Source organism: Pararge aegeria, chromosome 1, assembly GCF_905163445.1.
Source record: "Pararge aegeria chromosome 1, ilParAegt1.1, whole genome shotgun sequence".
Classification (NCBI taxonomy): domain Eukaryota; kingdom Metazoa; phylum Arthropoda; class Insecta; order Lepidoptera; family Nymphalidae; genus Pararge; species Pararge aegeria.
In genome coordinates, this window is record NC_053180.1 from 7,702,214 (window position 1) to 7,720,918 (window position 18,705).

At 34.7% G+C, this 18,705-nt stretch overlaps 1 protein-coding gene across 2 annotated transcripts in view; it reads right to left on the reverse strand.

Moving 5' to 3' along the window:
- Positions 1-17,484, reverse strand: part of LOC120626862 — an 84,734-nt gene extending 67,250 nt beyond the window's left edge. For both annotated transcript variants that reach the window (XM_039894652.1, XM_039894644.1), the window contains exon 1: positions 17,363-17,484. The gene's annotated coding sequence lies outside the window, so the exon portion shown is untranslated. The remainder of the gene's footprint in view (positions 1-17,362) is intronic.
- Positions 17,485-18,705: the final 1,221 nt, after the last annotated feature.

Sequence of the window (18,705 nt, forward strand, 5' to 3'; positions counted from 1 at the left end):
CTATTTAAGAGTAGATTCCCAAACTGAAACAAATACTTCTGTATTTTAACCATAATATACTTACTCTTAATTTTAAGTATATATATATATATATAAATGAATTGCTGTTCGTTAGTCCCACTAAAACTTTTAAGATGGCTGAACTGATTTGACTAATTTAGGTCTTGAAATATTCGTGAAAGTCTAGGAAAGATTTTATATATAGTTCTTATATATTTGTACAGTTATTCAGTACGTGTGCTTATCACCTAGCTCCTGCCAGTGTGCACGATTTTGATGAAATGTTGCGTGTATAATTCTACGGGTTTAAGAACACAATAGGTTTGCTTTACCAGGCAGGACGACGTCTGCCGAGTCCACTTGTAATTTATGATAATTTAATAACAAATTATATAACCTTAATAATGCCTACATTACCCATTTTCACAGACAGGTACATTTTTGGCAAACAGTCATTGGACTTATCTTTGAGTTGACATGTGCTATAATCCTCAATGTTGATTTAAGAGTTTCATCTTCGTGATCTTCGCAATATAAGAAAGATAAAAAGGTTCAGAGTGCCGAATTTGATCCACATAAAAGTAATACGTAAAATCTAGTATAACAATACGCATCGATGATTTTGATACAGATTGAGTGGTGTGTAACATTATTGCTTTTAGGGTTCCGCATTGAAATGATAAAAATAAACCTTTATAGTACTTCATTATAATCAATAACTATAAAAGGCTCTATCCTGACTTACTAACAGACAACCTACAGGCCAACTAGCATTTGAAATTTTAAGAGAAAATCCTTCGAGCACCCTAGAGGTGTACCAAGAAAGTGTTTTATTATACTTCTAAGGTAAACACGGGAAAAATGTAAAGAATTGGGCGTTGGGCTCTCAAAAGAAGCATCTGTCCACAGTTTTTGAAGAGACTACTTCTAAATAGGTGAAATAGAAAATAAATGTTTGTTGAAAAGTATTCAATTTTTCAAGGGATGAAAGTTTGTTTCAAAGTCCCATAGTTTTCAAGCTATTTTTTATATCACAAACTTATATCCACAAAAATTGGTAGTGGTTAATTGGGAGCTATGTATATAATATAATTAAATTAAGAGTCAGTATATTATGGTTAAATTACAGAAGTATTTGTTTCAGTTTCGGAATCTACTCTTAAAGTGGAGGTATAAGAAAAGTATTTAATTTCTAAAGCTGTATCAAAAAGTTTGAAGTTTTGAATAAATGGAAAAATCATTTTATGGAGCCTTGCGTGGGTACGCACTCTTACACTAAGTGCTCAAGATTGTACCCTAATAATTAGGAGATAATATGTCGGGCAAATTTTAATAACTAACATAGTTAAACTGCTTTGTCCCACGTGATAGTAAATGGTAAATATAAACAAACAGACACACCTTCGCATATACACTATTAGAAGGGATGTTAACGTTTGTATGTTTGGATGTTCGCTTCCTCAAACAATGAACATGCCTTTAGAATGAACCAAGGTTACCTGTTGTACATTTTATGTTTGCTTTTGTACCTACATTGTAACTTTTCTTGTGCAATAAAGTTTATAAAAAAAAGGATGAACCTATTTTACCAAAGTTTGAAATGGAGATCGCTTATGCCCTACATAACAGTCTAATGCGGAAAATTCAAAAACTTCGCAGATATAACTTCCTAATCTAAACCGAATTTCATGCATAAACAATGTCGCAGGTAGAACCTAGTGCGAAGTAAAACAGGCATAACTAAAGTTAAATAAGTGCACGTTTGTCTTAAGATAGAATTTCAAAAGCACCATTAACCTTTCAGCGCAACATTTGTTTATCTTTCTTGTTCAGGCTTTCGAAGCCGTTAGAGCATCACGTTAGCAAAATGTACCGGAAGTAATACTAATGATGTTGCCATTTCTATCTTGATAAATAAAAATAAATAAAGCTATCTTACTCATTATGCGTTTGAGCCGGAGAATAGTATTCTGTTGTACACAAAAAGAATAGTGTTATTCCTACAAATGTGTTTTTAGCATTATTTTTAAATGTCATAATAGTGTCATGTTTTAAGGATTCATGTATCATTATTACTTTTACCCTTGCATATAGGGTAAGGGTAAAAGTATTCAAAAAATATAACGCTAAGTGCTAAGACGAATGCATGAGAATAGGCAAAAATTACCTCAAGCTAAAAATCCTGTATATTATTCCAATACATTAAACGATATTTTATCAAAATTTAAAAAAAGTAAAAGTGGATTGCGTTTTAGATCGAACCGTGCATTTTCCCGGGATAAAAAGAATAATAAGTCTGTCTCCAGCTCAAAATGTTCTTAATAAAAAAGTGCGCGTTGCTCTATTGAAGTGTGAAAAAATCTAACAATAAAACACTTGAGTTACTTTGTTGCTGCGTGAAAATACCGCAATCAAATGAAACGCCTACTGAAAGGAAAGACTTTCGGTTTAGGAATGTAAGACTACGCCTCAACAACTAAAAGGTTAAGGTATCCCAGCACCATACGCGCCGTTCGATGCGTTTGACGTAATGATGACGTAATTCAAATTTCACTAAGGAAAATTGCGTAGCGTTCATGCGCGCTGTAATCTGCGAGCAGATGAAAACCGAAAATCACGTAATATATGAGTTTCATACCATATATTACGTGTTTCTTCGGTGTTTTTTTAATAGTAATAATTGACGGACCAAGATGTTGATAATCGGAAAGCCATCGCCTATACTTAAACGATACTTAAATTTATAAACAGAGCAACACTTCGTATAGCGTGCAACTTGCACGGAATATATTCTAAAACGTGTCGCTCTGTCCATCAACCTGAGGCAAAGGTGTTAAGCCTCATGTGTCTTGAATTACACTGGCAACCACGCCCTTCAGACCAGAACACAACAATGCTGCTTTGTGGCAGAAATTAGCATGGCGTTAGTACTTACCCGGACGAGCTCTGACACAAAAAGCTTTATTACTACTGGAAATCAGTGAAGCCTAGTGGAACAGAGTCTATTGCGACACTTTTAAAGCAATGTTGAGCAACATCAATAACTGGATAGGTGACTGAATTTTGCCCTAATTTGGCTTACTCATCACTAAGGGCCTATTGGACCTGAATATCATCACTAACATTTGATCATATTTTTTTATAATTTTTTATTCGTGTTTTTTTAAATGCAATGAGACACTTTTTAATATGATTATATTTGAAAATATTCACTAGAAACTCATCAACCAACATACAAAAGAATACATAAATATAAGCTCTTTTGAAACGTCAGGTCTCTCTGTTTGTAGTAACTCTACCACCAATTCGGAAGGCAGATTCTACCGAAAAGAAGCCGGCAAAAAACTCCGTAGTTGCTCTTTTTCAACATCAACAATTAAAATGTTACATTTTAACATCATTTTTCTATCTTGTGAGAGGTAAAAATGAGCCGAATGATACCAAGCAACCTTTTTATTAAGAAATTCATCAATTGTATAGTAATTTTTTAAACTTATGCATTTCAAAAGAAAAGGTCCCAAATTACCTTAGGAATCATATTACAAAAGCGTATATTCAATCCTATAAATGACTTTTGTATCTCGCAGGCGATATGTAGGTGAAACTAATTTATGACCATTTCTCGTAAGACGGTTGTTTATATCAACTTTTTCCCTATTATGCGTTGATTATGCGTATAATATAATATGGATTCGCGTGATTTTATGTTTATATATTGATCGTACAGCTCTTTTCTGCAATATAAGTATAGTTTCATTACAGCAGTGGGGGTAAAATTGTGTTTATGATGATAACGGCGGGTATTATGTCTATAAATACCTAAGTAAAATTGAAGGGTCAATTTTATGTAAAAAAAATAAGAGATTGTTCGTATATATGCGACAGTATACTCTTGCCAAAAATAATTGAATTTTTTGAAATTACTGTAGATCATAAATCAATTTAAGTATTAAAGGGGTGAAGGGGGGTGAAGGGGTGGAAGAAGGGAAGGGCATTGAAATCTGCAGTGTTTTCAATAAGTTGCTTTTAAGGAAACCTGAGGGGTGTAGAACGGTAGAAAAGGGTTTCTAAGTTTGAATAGAAATTTGGATTTTTTTACTTATCCTAAATGTTATCTAACCAAAAAAAAACTAAATCCAAAGAGATTTAAAACTGTTTAGAACTTTCTCGTTCTTATTCCCATTCTAACCATAAAGCGTGGTTTCTTTTATTATAAAATATTGCTTGAAGGAATTCTCATAGGACCCCGTGGAAAGTTTCTGAAGTCCAAAGCAAAAATAGAATGAAAACGAACTGAAATTGGAAAGCCGCAGGCGGTCTCGGCCTCGCGCAACGTTCTAAAAAGGTAGAGACCGCAGGAATCCACAAAATATATAAAATAAATTCCCCACTAACAAAAGTACGAACATTGTTATACAGTTTTTAAAGAAAGTTTGAAAATTTTGCAGGCCTCTGTGCAAATGGTTTTATTTTTTTTATTAATAACACATTTTTTTGAAACGGTAATAGCGTGGAATAATAGTCGTGTTAAGCCATTTAATATAACTTTCATGAATGCTGAAGAAAACATTGTGAGAAAACCTGCATACCTGAGAGCTTTCAATAATGTTATCGAAACGCGACGGTCGGAGGAACTAGGGGACTAATCTTAATTATTTCATTGTTCAAGGTCGGCCGTGATGCAAAGGCAATTTAAGTCTACAATCAGAACTTGGCCAGCATTTTGGTTACAGCCTAAACCCTTCTCATGCTAAAACCCGTACTGAGGCGTGATCCGGCAATAGGTTAATATTGATATGGCATCATTTCTTCTTTTGTTAATGAGTGTCTCCGCAGCAACTAAGTCAAATCTAACGATGTCTCATTTATCATTATCAACCCGTAAGGCTCCTGAGCGTGCCTAAGGAATAATAAATAAGTTGCTAACTAGTGTCCGCTAGGATATATTTTCTTACTTTGATTCCATAACGGTAAAAGATATCTTTTAATACAATTTAATCGTTCACTACCAAGAATGAGAAGGGCTTAGGCCGTCCGACACGCTGGTAAAGTGCGGATTGGTAGACTTTACATCCCTTTGGGAACCTTATGATGAACTCTTTGCTTGGCTCCGAATAGAAAAAAAAAAGAATAAAGAATCTTGCTGGAGATCGAGCTACCCCCCTTCATGTAGGCACCTTGTCCACTAGTTTCACCGCTTTTTCCTGAGTTCTATTTAAATTATTTTTTTAATTTAAACTTCTTTTAACTCTAACTGACAAATGTAATATAATAATTATTTAAATTAGAATTACAGACCTCTACACAGCTGGACGCGCAATTATTTCATAAGCAAAATGTGTATTATCAGTCTAGTAAACATTTGCTATGTATATTCAGACCGCACACTACAGTATTGATTTCGATACACCTACCTACCCGTTCCTGCAGTGAATAGTCAGATAGCGTCCATCTGATTTGAAGAGCTTTTACCGAATCCATTCCGCACAGTGAATGTCTATCAAAACATGAGCTGACCTTTATATGTTTCGTACTTTTTTCGCCCGAATATGACTTATAGCTCTTAGTATTATTTTATTTTATAAAAGCTGGTTAACTAAGTTAGGCGGCCAACATGCTTTTTGAAAAAGTTATTTTTTTAACACTGTTGATAAACTTTGTAGACAAAAATTCGAACTGCCCAAATTACTATATCCTAACTAATAATATAAAGGCGAAAGTGTGTTTGTTTGCTTGTTTGTCCTTCCTTCACGCTCTAACTAAGCAAATAATTAACTTGATTTGTAGAATAGTTATTGAAAGGTCCGATTTCAACTAAATCTATGTGTATTATGTATGTAGTAACGTCTTTTTATCTCAGGAGAACAAACGGGTTCCACGCTATCTGTGAAAAAACCGTAATAAACGCGGATAATGATCGCGGGCAACATACAGTCTTTAACGTTTGTATTAACGTTATAAATTTTCTACCTTACGTGCTTTTAGATTGAGGTATATAAGTGTAATAAATAGTTGACCGAATAACCGATTGCGTAATCCCAAGAGGGTCCAAATTTTTAAAAGCTTTTAACGCCTTCACGTCCACTAGAGACCGGCGAATAAACGATAAATTGGTTTAGCAGCTAAAAATATTGATAATAACATATATTGCTTGGAGAAAATAACGAAAATGTAATAAAAAACATTCATTTTTATTTTATTTCGAACCAGCTGTAGCCAACTTCTTTTTCCGCGTAAAACGAAAATTTTTCCAATTCAAACTTTCTTTCCTTATTCTGCACCTTTAACGGTTATAGAAAACCGTTAACTATGCAGATTTTAATGCTATGACTTCTAAAACAGGACTTTCACACTATCTTCCAGCCACCGTTACGTCCCTTTTCATGTGGATTTTAGAGACTATTTCTTAGCGTAAAGTACCACCCCAAAAAGGAAAGTACCTTCTTAATGTTAATGTAAATTTTAATGCACAATTTAAAAAGAAAATTGGTTGTAAACAAATTTCTCTTGAAAGAAAAGCATGTACTGCTTTTCTTTACTGATTTATTTCGGTAAAACTTACGGTAACCGAACGAGGAGTACCTATTCGAAACTTGAAAAGACATCCACAATACAGGCTTTCCTAGTGTAAGTAAGAGTAGCAAGTTGGTACTAAGTAGAAATTTATTAATAGTTAAATAATTTAAGTTTATTAAACGTGCCAGACGACTCCGTTAAGGGATCGTTAATGTAGGCGGATTAAGCTTTCGAACTACGTCACGAATTTAAAAACACTTTCCAGCCTACGCAAAAATCAGTAAAGCACGTCACATGTTTCCAGGGTTGACAAAAGGGTCGATATCTCAGAATTCTTGTAAAAATAAACAGGCGTTTGTTTACTTTGCAGAACTCCATGATAAAAAAGAAAATAAAGATTATTTTTCTATACCCCGCGAAAAGTAGGAACTCTGTACGGTGGAATTTTTAATTTCTTCAGTCTTCCATCCCTCACCGAAGAACATCTGCTATGTACTCTGTACGCACGCTACGCTCCAACAGTTCAGCATCCTCAGGAGATTTTGACGTTACATTGAACAATTGATAAAACTTATTCATTTATTTAGTACCAAAAATTAAAAATTGACATTAAAGGACATGACTACACCCTACAAATTCTCCTGCCTTTCTCTTAATGTTCAATGTACGTCAGAATTCAACAAAGAGTGCGGAAAATTTACTTCAATTGCCACTTTAACTAAGAACAGTGATTAACATTGTTATTGTTGCTCATATTATTACTAAGTTCCGATACTTAACCACGTATATTATGAGTAAAAGTAGTAATAGTATAGTATACGATGTTTTAGACACTGCACGTATACTATTACTATTTTTTTAAAAGAAAAAGGACATAGTTACCTTTATCTGAGATTTTATTATTTTTTTTATTTTATTGATACTGCACATCAAGTTTAGAAAAAAAAACGAAAAGGTGAACTTTTAGCTGATAGTCGTAGAAAGTCGTTAGTCGTAAGAATTATTATTAACTAGTTGTTGCTCGCGACTTCGACCGCGCTTGTTATGGCTTTGTTTTAAATCTCGCGGGAATCGTTTATTTTTTTAACACATTCAGCATGTTTATAAGTCGAGTTTAGATGATCATATACATTACTTGAAACAAATGCATTTTAAATTTGAAATTAACTTCACTATCTAAGTAAGTGTAATTAGTAAAAACTATAAAAAGTCAAGGGGATCGGTACTCGGTAGCAATATCAAAACGTTCACGTTTTTTCTGCAACTCCGTCACTTACAGAGATAAAAAGTCTACGTTATATAAAATCGGATAGCTTGCACGTGGATCCTCCGCGCTCCTACTTTTTATAAAATCTTAAACTGGCACGAGGTTGTTTAATATAAGATGATAGTTCCATTGCCGACTTACTTTACAATTCATTTTTATAATTAAGTAATGGTATATATATATGACAGCCTAGTGGCTAAGACTTCGGTATTCCTTTCGGGGGTCCGAGTTCCATTCCCGGTTTGCATCACTAACTGGCGTGTGAAGTCTACTAATCCGCATTTGGCCTACGCGGTTGACCACGACATAAACCCTTTTCATTCTTAGAAGAACCCTCTGCCCTGTAATGGGCCGGTAATAGGTTTATGGTGATGTATTAAATTAGATAGCACTTCGCTTAAAATTTATGGCTGAAACTCTTAATCCGCCTTCCGTCACACATAATTATTAGGTGTATGCAAAAATATTACAGCAAACCAACCCATTAGAGCAGCTGGGTAGGTCTATGCTCTAAAACCACAAAAAAAGATTAGCTCATCTGCAAACTGCTCAAAATAAAATACTAATAACTCTTTTCCAATATCCTTTTCGAATTTCCACCAAAAAAATCTATAGTGATGCTAAAATAATGAACATTCATCAATTATTAACCTATATAGCACGTGCATCTTTATTAGAAATCAAAAGAATCAATAAACAAAACAATCCACACTAATTTCACTTTCACAAAAAAGATAAATGAAACCAACGAGCCAGTTACCTCACCTTACCTAGTAGAACTAGAACGAATTAGTGACAAAAATCCCTTACCTTTGAAGGCCTTACCTTCCAAATTTTATAATAAAATACCTATACCTATAAAAATGTAAACTCATTCACTGTATTAAAAACTTAATTAGCTTCTTACATATTAAGTAATACCAATAAATTTAAAGACGAATACATTGAATGAGTCGATAATAGTAATATTGAATTTAGTAATTAAGTCTAATGGCGAAGTGTTTTAATCTATTATAGAAAATTAAGTATCCTATTTAAGTGACTTAAGGTCTTTTTATGGGAATAAATGTCATTAAACCTAACCTAAAACCATCTCTGGGACATTAATAGGCTGCAGGTGACTATCACACTAGGGTGCATCTAATTATGGTATTATATATTAGAAGAGATTAGAAATACACTAGTTTTACGTTGATGTTATGGTAAATGCCGACATCGTCTAGACAGCGTTGCGAAAGTGTAGAGAGGCTACGATATTTGTGTAGTAGCTTTACATAGTGTTTATGTATGACGGACTATTTAACAAATCACGCGCGGATAAAGAAGTTATCAGCCAACTTTAAAGCCTTTTAGTCATTGGTATAATAGTTATTTCTGGCTTAACGTATTCTCCGAGACGCGTAGGTGGACAATGCTAACTTCCCAACTCGGCAGGGCAATTACGTACCTCGTGACAGGGTTGCGGCTGGCGTTAATCTTGCAATCACTGCTGTTAAATGTCTATTTTCCGTACAATAAATAAACAAAAGTGACGTTGGACAGCAATAATTGCATTTACGCCTGTCGCAAGCCTGTCGCGAGATACGTAATCACCCTGCCGGACTAATGTTTCTCTCTTGACTTTAACTTGACTTTAAGACATGGTAAACCATTGTATTTTGATCTATTGGATGATCTTACAACACTATTATTTATGTATGCACCACGTAAAGCATGAAATTGTTACTTTTAACTTCACTTATTTATTATTATTACTTGATAACACGAAGTACGGACACACGTTTTACGTCTACGGCGTTTGGCTCGATGTCTAATGGTACGTACTGATCGTAAAAAAGCCGAAATTTTAAGTCCCACACTATATCGAACTCAGGACTTCGTAATCTGTAGTTGAGCATGCTAATCCCTATTCGACATTAGTAATGTTAAAATTATTATCATTGGCAGTGGGAGGGCAGTTTTTTTAACCTTATATGAAATGCTCAAAAGTTTTTACGCAACATGCACCCACATTGCTACATATAGACATAAAAGTATTTATAAATCCTCTCCGCCGAAGTCGTATTAAGTTTCATGAATTTAATTAATATCAAAATATCAACCCTGAAAAATATTTTGGGATCAACAAATATCTGGATTTTAATCAAATTGATCACAATGGATGAAAACAAGATAACAATTTCGGTTGATGGTTCTTCATGGACCTTCATTCTGCTACTCATCTATATGTCGAAGCTATGCCTGCGGATTTACTCGCGTATACTATCCGGGAGTAGTCTACACGCTCTACTACAACAATACATTTTTTCCCTTTTCTTCCATGAAAAATGGATAAACCAACAACACAGTTTGTCATAAATAGGTTTTATTACTTAGTAGAGACTCCGACGTTTCGTCTTACACGTGGAATCACAAGAAACCCACTCGTATTTTATCCGATAAAGCTTATCATCATCCCACTTCAGATTAATATTACGATGTTAAACATTAGCAAAGCGGAACTGTTAAGAAATTTGATGTGTTTTAATTATTATTACTCAATCTTCTTGATTCTTGACCCAACAACAACTATTTAGTAATCCGACGTAATATATGTAATGTAATGGCCGATTGGCACAGTGGGCAGCGACCCTGCTCTCTAAGTCCAAGGCCGTGGGTTCCCACAACTGGAAAATGTTTGTGTGACGAAAGTTTTTCAGTGTCTGGGTGTTTTTCTATATATTATAGGTATTTATGTATATTATTCATAAAAATATTCATCAGTAATCTCAGTGCCCATAACACACAAGAATCCCAGCACGCACTATTTTCTAAGTTATGTGCGTTTTACCAATTAAAAAATTACTAACTCCAACTGTGAAGGAAAAAAACTCGTAAGGAAACGTACTCGTACATACCGGAGAGTTCTCCATAATGATCGAATTCTACCAATCCGCACTGGGCGAGCGTGATGGACTACGGCCTTAGCCCCTTCTCTTTGGGGAGAAGACCCTGTAGTGGGCCGGTAATGGGTTGATATGATGATCAACATATATATTTGTATGTGTGTGTAATATATTGCACCATCTCTCGAGATCACTATGTAGCTTAATGTAAAATGTTAACCAAAATGAACAATGTTTCTATCTTGCACTATTTAGTTTGCATTCATATTTATTATCAAAAATAATTAAACTACAAATGAACAAACTTCACAATTTTCAATTTCTCCCCGTGTTGCTAATGATTGTGCATTTCATGCCACTAGTTTCCTTGGTAGATAAAATCGGACATACTTATAGTTTAACCGACCTATATTTATGCATAAAGTGTACTTTTCTATTTTATTTTTATGTGTTTTGTCATCTTAAAGTTAGTGGAGAAAGAACGATGCTTATAAGAATATTATATAAAAAAAAATGTGTTTGCAAATTTAGTAAATAGAACTCTATCATAAAAGCTCGTCAAAATACAAATAGTAAACTATGTATACAATAATTGCATTCTATAATAAGCACCTCAAACTTGTATTCACACACCCAAACAAATTACACAACTTTGTTCCTTATAACGAGAACTTTAAGAACTGATTTGCAAAATAACCAACTAGTCGCTAAATATATATTCGCGATATTTATGACATTTTGTTAAGATGCTTACACATTAGTGCATGTGCTCAAATCGTCAACACATTATGAAAAAAAATGGAAACAATGTAGGCACTCTGGATGTATGTATTTTTTAAACTTCATTACACAAGAAAGTATGACAACGTATAAAAGGCGAACTAAATGGTTTTCTACCAGTCGACCTTAGTTTATCGATGTGTTTCTGTTTACAAATGGCGTGCAGTGTGCATGTCATACGTACTCATCTTAATCGAATAAGTATAAATAACTAATTAAATGCGTATTATCTTATTTATGTTTTAGAGTTCCGTAGTCATGGCAATGTTAATAAAAGAAGAATTTTTAGCGATTAAAATTTCAGCAAAAGATTTAGCTTCACCTGAATCAACATGTGTTTACAAAGACCTAAAAAATACAGGAGTTAAATAGCACCGATTTTAAAGACTTGGTAACTATTTAAAAAAGAAAAAAGTATTTAATGATGATAAAACCCATAAAGGCATGCCAACATCACATAAATATATATTTTAAATGCTATATATACAAGGCTTCTTCTCAGTAAATTAGTAAGAAGGTGTAAAAAATTTTGATCCACTTCTTTTAAAGAAACAATACTTTCAGAAAAATAACTTTACAATATTCAAAATACGCAGTGACAACCATGAAAACAGCTACATTAGCATTTAAGAAAAAAGGACGACGGGTTATTATGCCGAAAGAAAAAAATAAATAAAGTCCTTAATTATTAAAACTAGACAAGTTCACAGGCACGCGTAAAAAAGCGTAAATGTAATGTGAAATCATAATACCTAATTTGAAATTGTTTTTTTTTTTATTCCAAGTAACATTGTATCGTACAACTAAGAGGATTCAAACAAGATTGAAACACAAACAGAGGGCTAAGATTCTGATTGAAATTGAAGAAAAATAAATATTTCGTGACATGTAATCTTTAGGTTAAACTCGATGGATCTAGCAAAGAGCCCATCTGATTGCATGTAGGAAACCAATGCTTGGCAGCAGAAATGAAGGCGGTAGTACTTCCCTGGACGAGCTCGCTCACAAAAAGCTTTACTTCTAATAGATTACAAGCTACGTCAGGTTATACTTATATGCGAGTAACTATGTCATAACAATTCGATAAACCTCTAAACCGATTGCAGGACCGGTATATCAGTGCGAATAACGAAATTATTGTTATATTTATGATATTTTTTATTTATTCTATCATTTATTATTTTTCTTTTTTTTTTAAATTATTAACAATGCATAAAAAAACTTCCACCCTCCGCTTGCGGGGCTTGGAATGCCCAAGCAACCGGTGGTCAGGGCTCCAGAGTGAGGAACCTCCTCACAATACGCGCCGTTCCAAGGACTACTGCCTTCTGTATCCGACCCTTGATCCAACAACCAAGCGAAAGCTTCTTAAGATGTTGGTCGAAGCTTTTCGCGAGAAGACCATTGACTGAAACGACGATCGGAACATTTATAATTTACGATATTTATTATTATTGACGCCCAATTCGGGGTAAGCACTGATATAAGCAGAAATTAGTAAATTAGTTTCTAAAAGAGTTCAGCCACTTCGGTTCAGAGTGGACAAGCGGCGTGGTGGGAAGTCACCGAAGCGAGATCGTGTCGTGGGAATGGACGTATGTAAGTTAGCCCGCTAGGGACGTTGTGGGGAACGCCGTAGGACGCTTAACACAGCGCCCTGGTACTGAGACCTATTTTACTACACTATAGCATTAGGTTTAATTATCCTGTAATGATATATATAACAGTCTGTAGAAATAATGACAGTCAATCAGAAAGCATTGAAAATATAAGTCATACTACGATAATCGTCACCCCAAGTGTGCAATATGCCTAACTTCATAAGTCGAAATAGAATCATTGACTGCTATAATACAGCGAGCATGTACAATGGAAATAGTCCGTTTTGTAGTCATCGACGTATTGATTGAAATGCTATGCTCATGATGAGGTGATTACGGACGGATACATTAAATTTGATACATTCGTTGTTATCGTAGAGACTATGTTGAATGATGTTGCCTGGATTTGCCAGTGTTCGGGATACATACGAGTATATCTATTCTACGGTACCCATCCAAGTCGGTCATATCCAAATAATAAAATTAAATTGCCTTAAACTATCTCGTTTTTCTATTGATTACCTTATTCGACTACTCATCACGAAGCTTGAGTTCGATTTTCGGAATACCAGCTCGTTATTTAGAAATAAGGGATGGCCAACGTACCTGGGATACGAGGGTGGGAGGGAGCGCACAAAACCGTCGATTATATATTCACTGTTGGTGATAAGGCCGCCTTTTGCATATAATTTATGTTAATGTAAGTGTTCCTGTGTGTGTTTCCTTTATATGCAATAAAGTTGTTTAAATAAATTAATAAATAAATATATATTTAGGTAAGAAGAAAACAACACTCTGCAGGGAATGCAAGAAACACGTCCTGCAAAGTTTTGCCCTGTGTCCATCAACCTAAGGCGTTGATAGTATTTTAAGCCTCAACAACACCCTTCAGACTGGAACACACGCGACAATGCTGTTAAGCAGCAGAAATAAGCATGGTGGCAGTACTGCCCCGGACAAGGTCTGGCATAAAAAGCTATACGACTAGGAACATTTTTTTTTTTTTTTCTAAATATGATTTTGTTACATTTTATAATTTTGATTGTAATTAATTTTAAAATTTTGATTCTATTACAAGTAAGCACTTGGTTGCCACAACAACTGGTGATAATTGATGATGCAGTCGGTAGGAGTTGCAGTTAAACCCATCCCTTACAATAGTAGGGGATGGGTTCGCCGATAGAGTGGTATCTATTTTTTTATGGCGAGGGAGGACTTCTTAGGGCAGAAATTGAGTTAAATGATATTCCTACCCACCACAACCTATGGCCCACATGATGGGAGGCAGAGGTAGAATTATACCTAACCATGCACCCAGCCACCAGACCAGAGCAGAGAAAAAACATGACTTATAAACTCTTTGCCTCCTACGGGGATAGCTCAGTTATAAGACAACATTGCGCTACCCACTGCGCCTCGAAGGTCTGAGAAGGGTAATCGTTAAAACCTTGAAACTAGTGTGGAGTTTCTAACCCCCCTGTCTCTCTACTGTGAGAGAGTCCTTCGACCCTAGTAATGCAAATTGCATAATTAGGATAACGCAAAGTAAACAAAGTAGATTTATTTTTTATTTATTGTATTTTCTATTTGTTTAAAATACTGGTAAGGGTACAGAATTGATAGAATAAAGTTGCAGTAGTAGACAACAACAGACGCAACAATTAATGTATGGTACCAACAACACAAAATAGAACATTGTAAATATCTTTAAGTAAATTAGAGTGAAATACGCGTAAGGAAGTTTAAACAAAAAGAAGTAAGAAAAATAATCAAGTTTATCTCACTTACGAAGCATATAATATGCATTGCTATGTTAGTTATAGCATAAAGCAACAAAACATTTAGTGAAATCCAAGTAGGTATAGAATTTGGTATCCAATCGAGTATATGGATATTTGAACATACCGCATTATTAATCGACCATTCATCCAATAGAGTACCCTATTTCACGTTTCATTTATTACATAGATCAATATTTACTTCGCACATTACATATATACGCCATACGGCCAGAGGAGGTGCCTAGTAACATTATTTCATTAGTGCAAGTAATCTATATTTGTTTGTTTTTGTAAACATTTCCGTTTAATTTACTAAAAGATAATGAAAGAAACATTTGGTATGTTAAGTGACTTATGAGTATGTTATTTTATAATATTATTCCAGTACCGCTGGCAACTTTCGGCTCTATAACAATAGACATAAGTAATTATTTTAGGCTTTAGCTATATAAAGTGGATCTGTGTACACTTGCGTGTGGTGACTGCAGGTTAGAACACAGTTTTCTCTCTCTCTCCTCTCTTTCCCGTGGGTCTCGTTCGAGGCGACAAAGGGAATATAACGGAGAGCGAGCAGGTAGCAGCGTTCTATATGCTACAAAATCTGATCGAATGCAATCCCAGCGTGGTTATTATGGGCAAACCCTCTCGTTGGGAGGGTGGGGCTCTTCTCAAATTTTTCTCCATTACTTTAAAAGAAAAATACTTTTGCAATATATTATTTGGAACGAATTTAATTTTTAGAACTAAATTTCGTAGACAGAAAAACAACCCTAAGAAAAGGAACAATAGGTTTCTTAATTAATTAATATCCCTTCACAATAACAGGGTTCATAAAAAACTTATACTTTACATCCTCAGCGCTCCTCTTTTGTTCGAAGCCACAAAACGCTCGTAGAGCGTGGCTTTAGAAATAAAATGTTTTCCCATAATATTAACAAAACCATGGGAAGTGTTCATTCGAGAATTTAGGTAGTTCGTTTTCGAGAATTTAGGTAGCCAGTTTATTGGCCTATTCTAAATTATGGATTACCTTTAAAAACACTATACACTATACACCTTTTTAACTGCATCTTTGTCTTAGCTCAATTCCAAAAGTATGTCTTGAAAGATCCGGTCGATTATAGTAAATTAATTTATTTGTTTAACAAAAATAAATCCAGATTGTATTGTTAAAGAACGGAAATCCGAAAACGTGGAATAGAAGCTGGTTCTACAATTTGGTAGCACAGTACAAAGTGGTAGCAAAGTACCAGGCATCCAGATCATATACTTAGATGATGAAATTTAATTTTTTATCCGCGGCGAAATATACTATCAAAGAACTGGGATGATGGTATTACACCAAACAATTCTTTAGAACACTTTCCACCGTAAGAGCACTCAAAGAGAGCCAACATCTCTTTTGTGCAAGTCCAAGTCAATTAGAGATTGTATAGAACCGAACTGCTGGCTTTTACACTCAGTCAAATAAAAAATGTTGCTACCAACGTGTTCCGGTCAACAGGTGTGAGCAGTAGGTTATGTGAGGCCGAACTTCCGCTTTATATAAAAGAAGCTTGTTCCCAAGTTCGTCCGAGATGATAGAGATCCGTGCGTACTTCGAAAGTTAGTATCGCAAGCAAAGTAAATTCGAGAACATTTTTCTTTTAAAAGTATTCGTCGTACTTTTTGATCATCATGAAGCTTTTGGACTATTACTACTGGACATAGGTCTCTAGCAATAAGTGCCCCAAATCAGGTCCTCAATATTTCTCATTCATTTAATTTATTTGCTATCTTTATAAACCACTCAATCTTCCTCATCTATGTACCTTTTATCAACTTATTACTTCCCTTTACTCTTTTATCAAAGGCCGAATTGCTGGTACCTACACTATGCTTGCTTATACGATTTCCATTCTAGGACACATGTTCATTGCCTCCTCATGCTACCTGCTCATGCTTGTTTTGGGCTATGTCAGTTATACTGGTTCTCCTGCGAAACTCTTCATTCCGAATTACATTTTACATTTGAACATAAGAATAACTAACATAGTCCTCTTAAGGTTTTAAATTTACGAATCCACACGACTGTTTATCCACATTTCAGGGTTTAAGTGAGGACGAGATAGACACACTGGTTGAAAACTTTAGAACTTTAGATTTCCGCCAATAAAGTATCAACAACATTAACAAAACTAACCATATTTTATGGTAACGTTAACATTTCATTTGTAGTAAGTATTTCACATATTATTATTTTCAGCGAGTATTTATAGAATTGCTGCGTAAAATTATTATTTCTCAGCCTAAAAATTATAATAATGGCACTTAATTTCGAAGCAAGAAAAGGATCAATAAAAAAGCATCATCTACGCTAACGCGTCGTGTCAATCGACATAAATATTTACAAATATTTCAAAACCGTGGTACGCTCCGTAATAAAACTGAATTTTCGCCGTTTGTAATCATTCTGTAATCAGTCATCTTGGGCCCGAACCGAACGCAACAGGTACAGTACACTGAACTGTGAAAATTTTATAGTTAACTTACCGTGAAATATTCACGCACCGCTCTCGCCAAGTTCAAGTTACAAACCACTGGGATGACGTATAGATATCTCACATAAAAACCTGATTTTATTGCACGGGTTTATAGGGAGACGCTCGGTACGTCCGCCCTCCACAACGATTTGGTCTCGACTGGGGAATCGGTAGCCGTAGGATATTAGTAGATGCAAGGGAAAAAGAATCCTGCTCCGCTTAGATAGCTTCCTACGATTTCAACTACACGAGGCGCAATTTGACTCTTTAATCCTATGTCATTAAGGGACAGTTTTCCGACTACATAAAAGGTTGTAAATAATAATTCTAACTGGTCGTTATCAAACTGTATATATGAAAAGGAAAGACTGAAAAATGACATAAACTTTAAAGTTATTAATTAAATTATTAAAACTGAGATTGTATTGAAACTATTAAGACATCGTCTGGTCGATCGTGATAATCCTTTGCTCACGATTAAGTTCTCTAAAGTACTGCGTTTGCAATCAAAAACAATTTTGATAAGTACACGAGAGTATTTCAATCTCTTTTAATCATTTCGTTAGGTGCCCTAAAATCTGAAACTTTAGAAGCTCTTTACGGATCTCTCTCCAATCTCCATCTCCTCATTAGATTATATTATTATATTATTACTCCTAAGTATATTTAACATCCAAAGAATTCAAGTAAAACCGAAATATAAGAAAGTGAAATATAAGAATCAATTAAATGGAAGTCAGTAATGTCAAAATTAAAGCGTTTTACTGACTTTGCTATATACATGATGGTATTTGTAAAGCAAACCAGAATTTTTTTTTTCTAATATTCTTTTTTTTATAAACCAAATTTTATGATTAAAAACAAACAAACGAATCATTCCTCTTTATAATATGAGTGTGGAAGTATGATGACCTCCGTGGCGTAGCGGTGACCGCTATAGATTTAAGTGGGTGATCCTGCGTTCGATCCCCGGCAGGGAAAAGTCGGAAATTTAAAATTTCTGAATTTGATCTGGTCTGGTCTGGTGGGATGCTTTAACGATGGCTAGTTACCACCCTACCGACAGAGAAGTGCCGCTAAGCGATTTAGCGTTCCGGTACGTTGTCGCGTAGAAACCGATTAGAATCCTGTATGGGTTTAATATAACAGCCATACCCTTAACAGGTTGCTGTTGCACCAGCAGGTCAGATTGAATTCAGGGCTAACTTGGAGTGGAATAAAAAAAATAGTACACCTCAAATGTCACAAAAATGTCGTTGGAAGTGTGCATATGTATATTTCATAAGGAAGCACCGTGGAAAAAATATTAAATCAAAAGAAGCTTGTTTATTTTACCATATAACCGAATTCAAA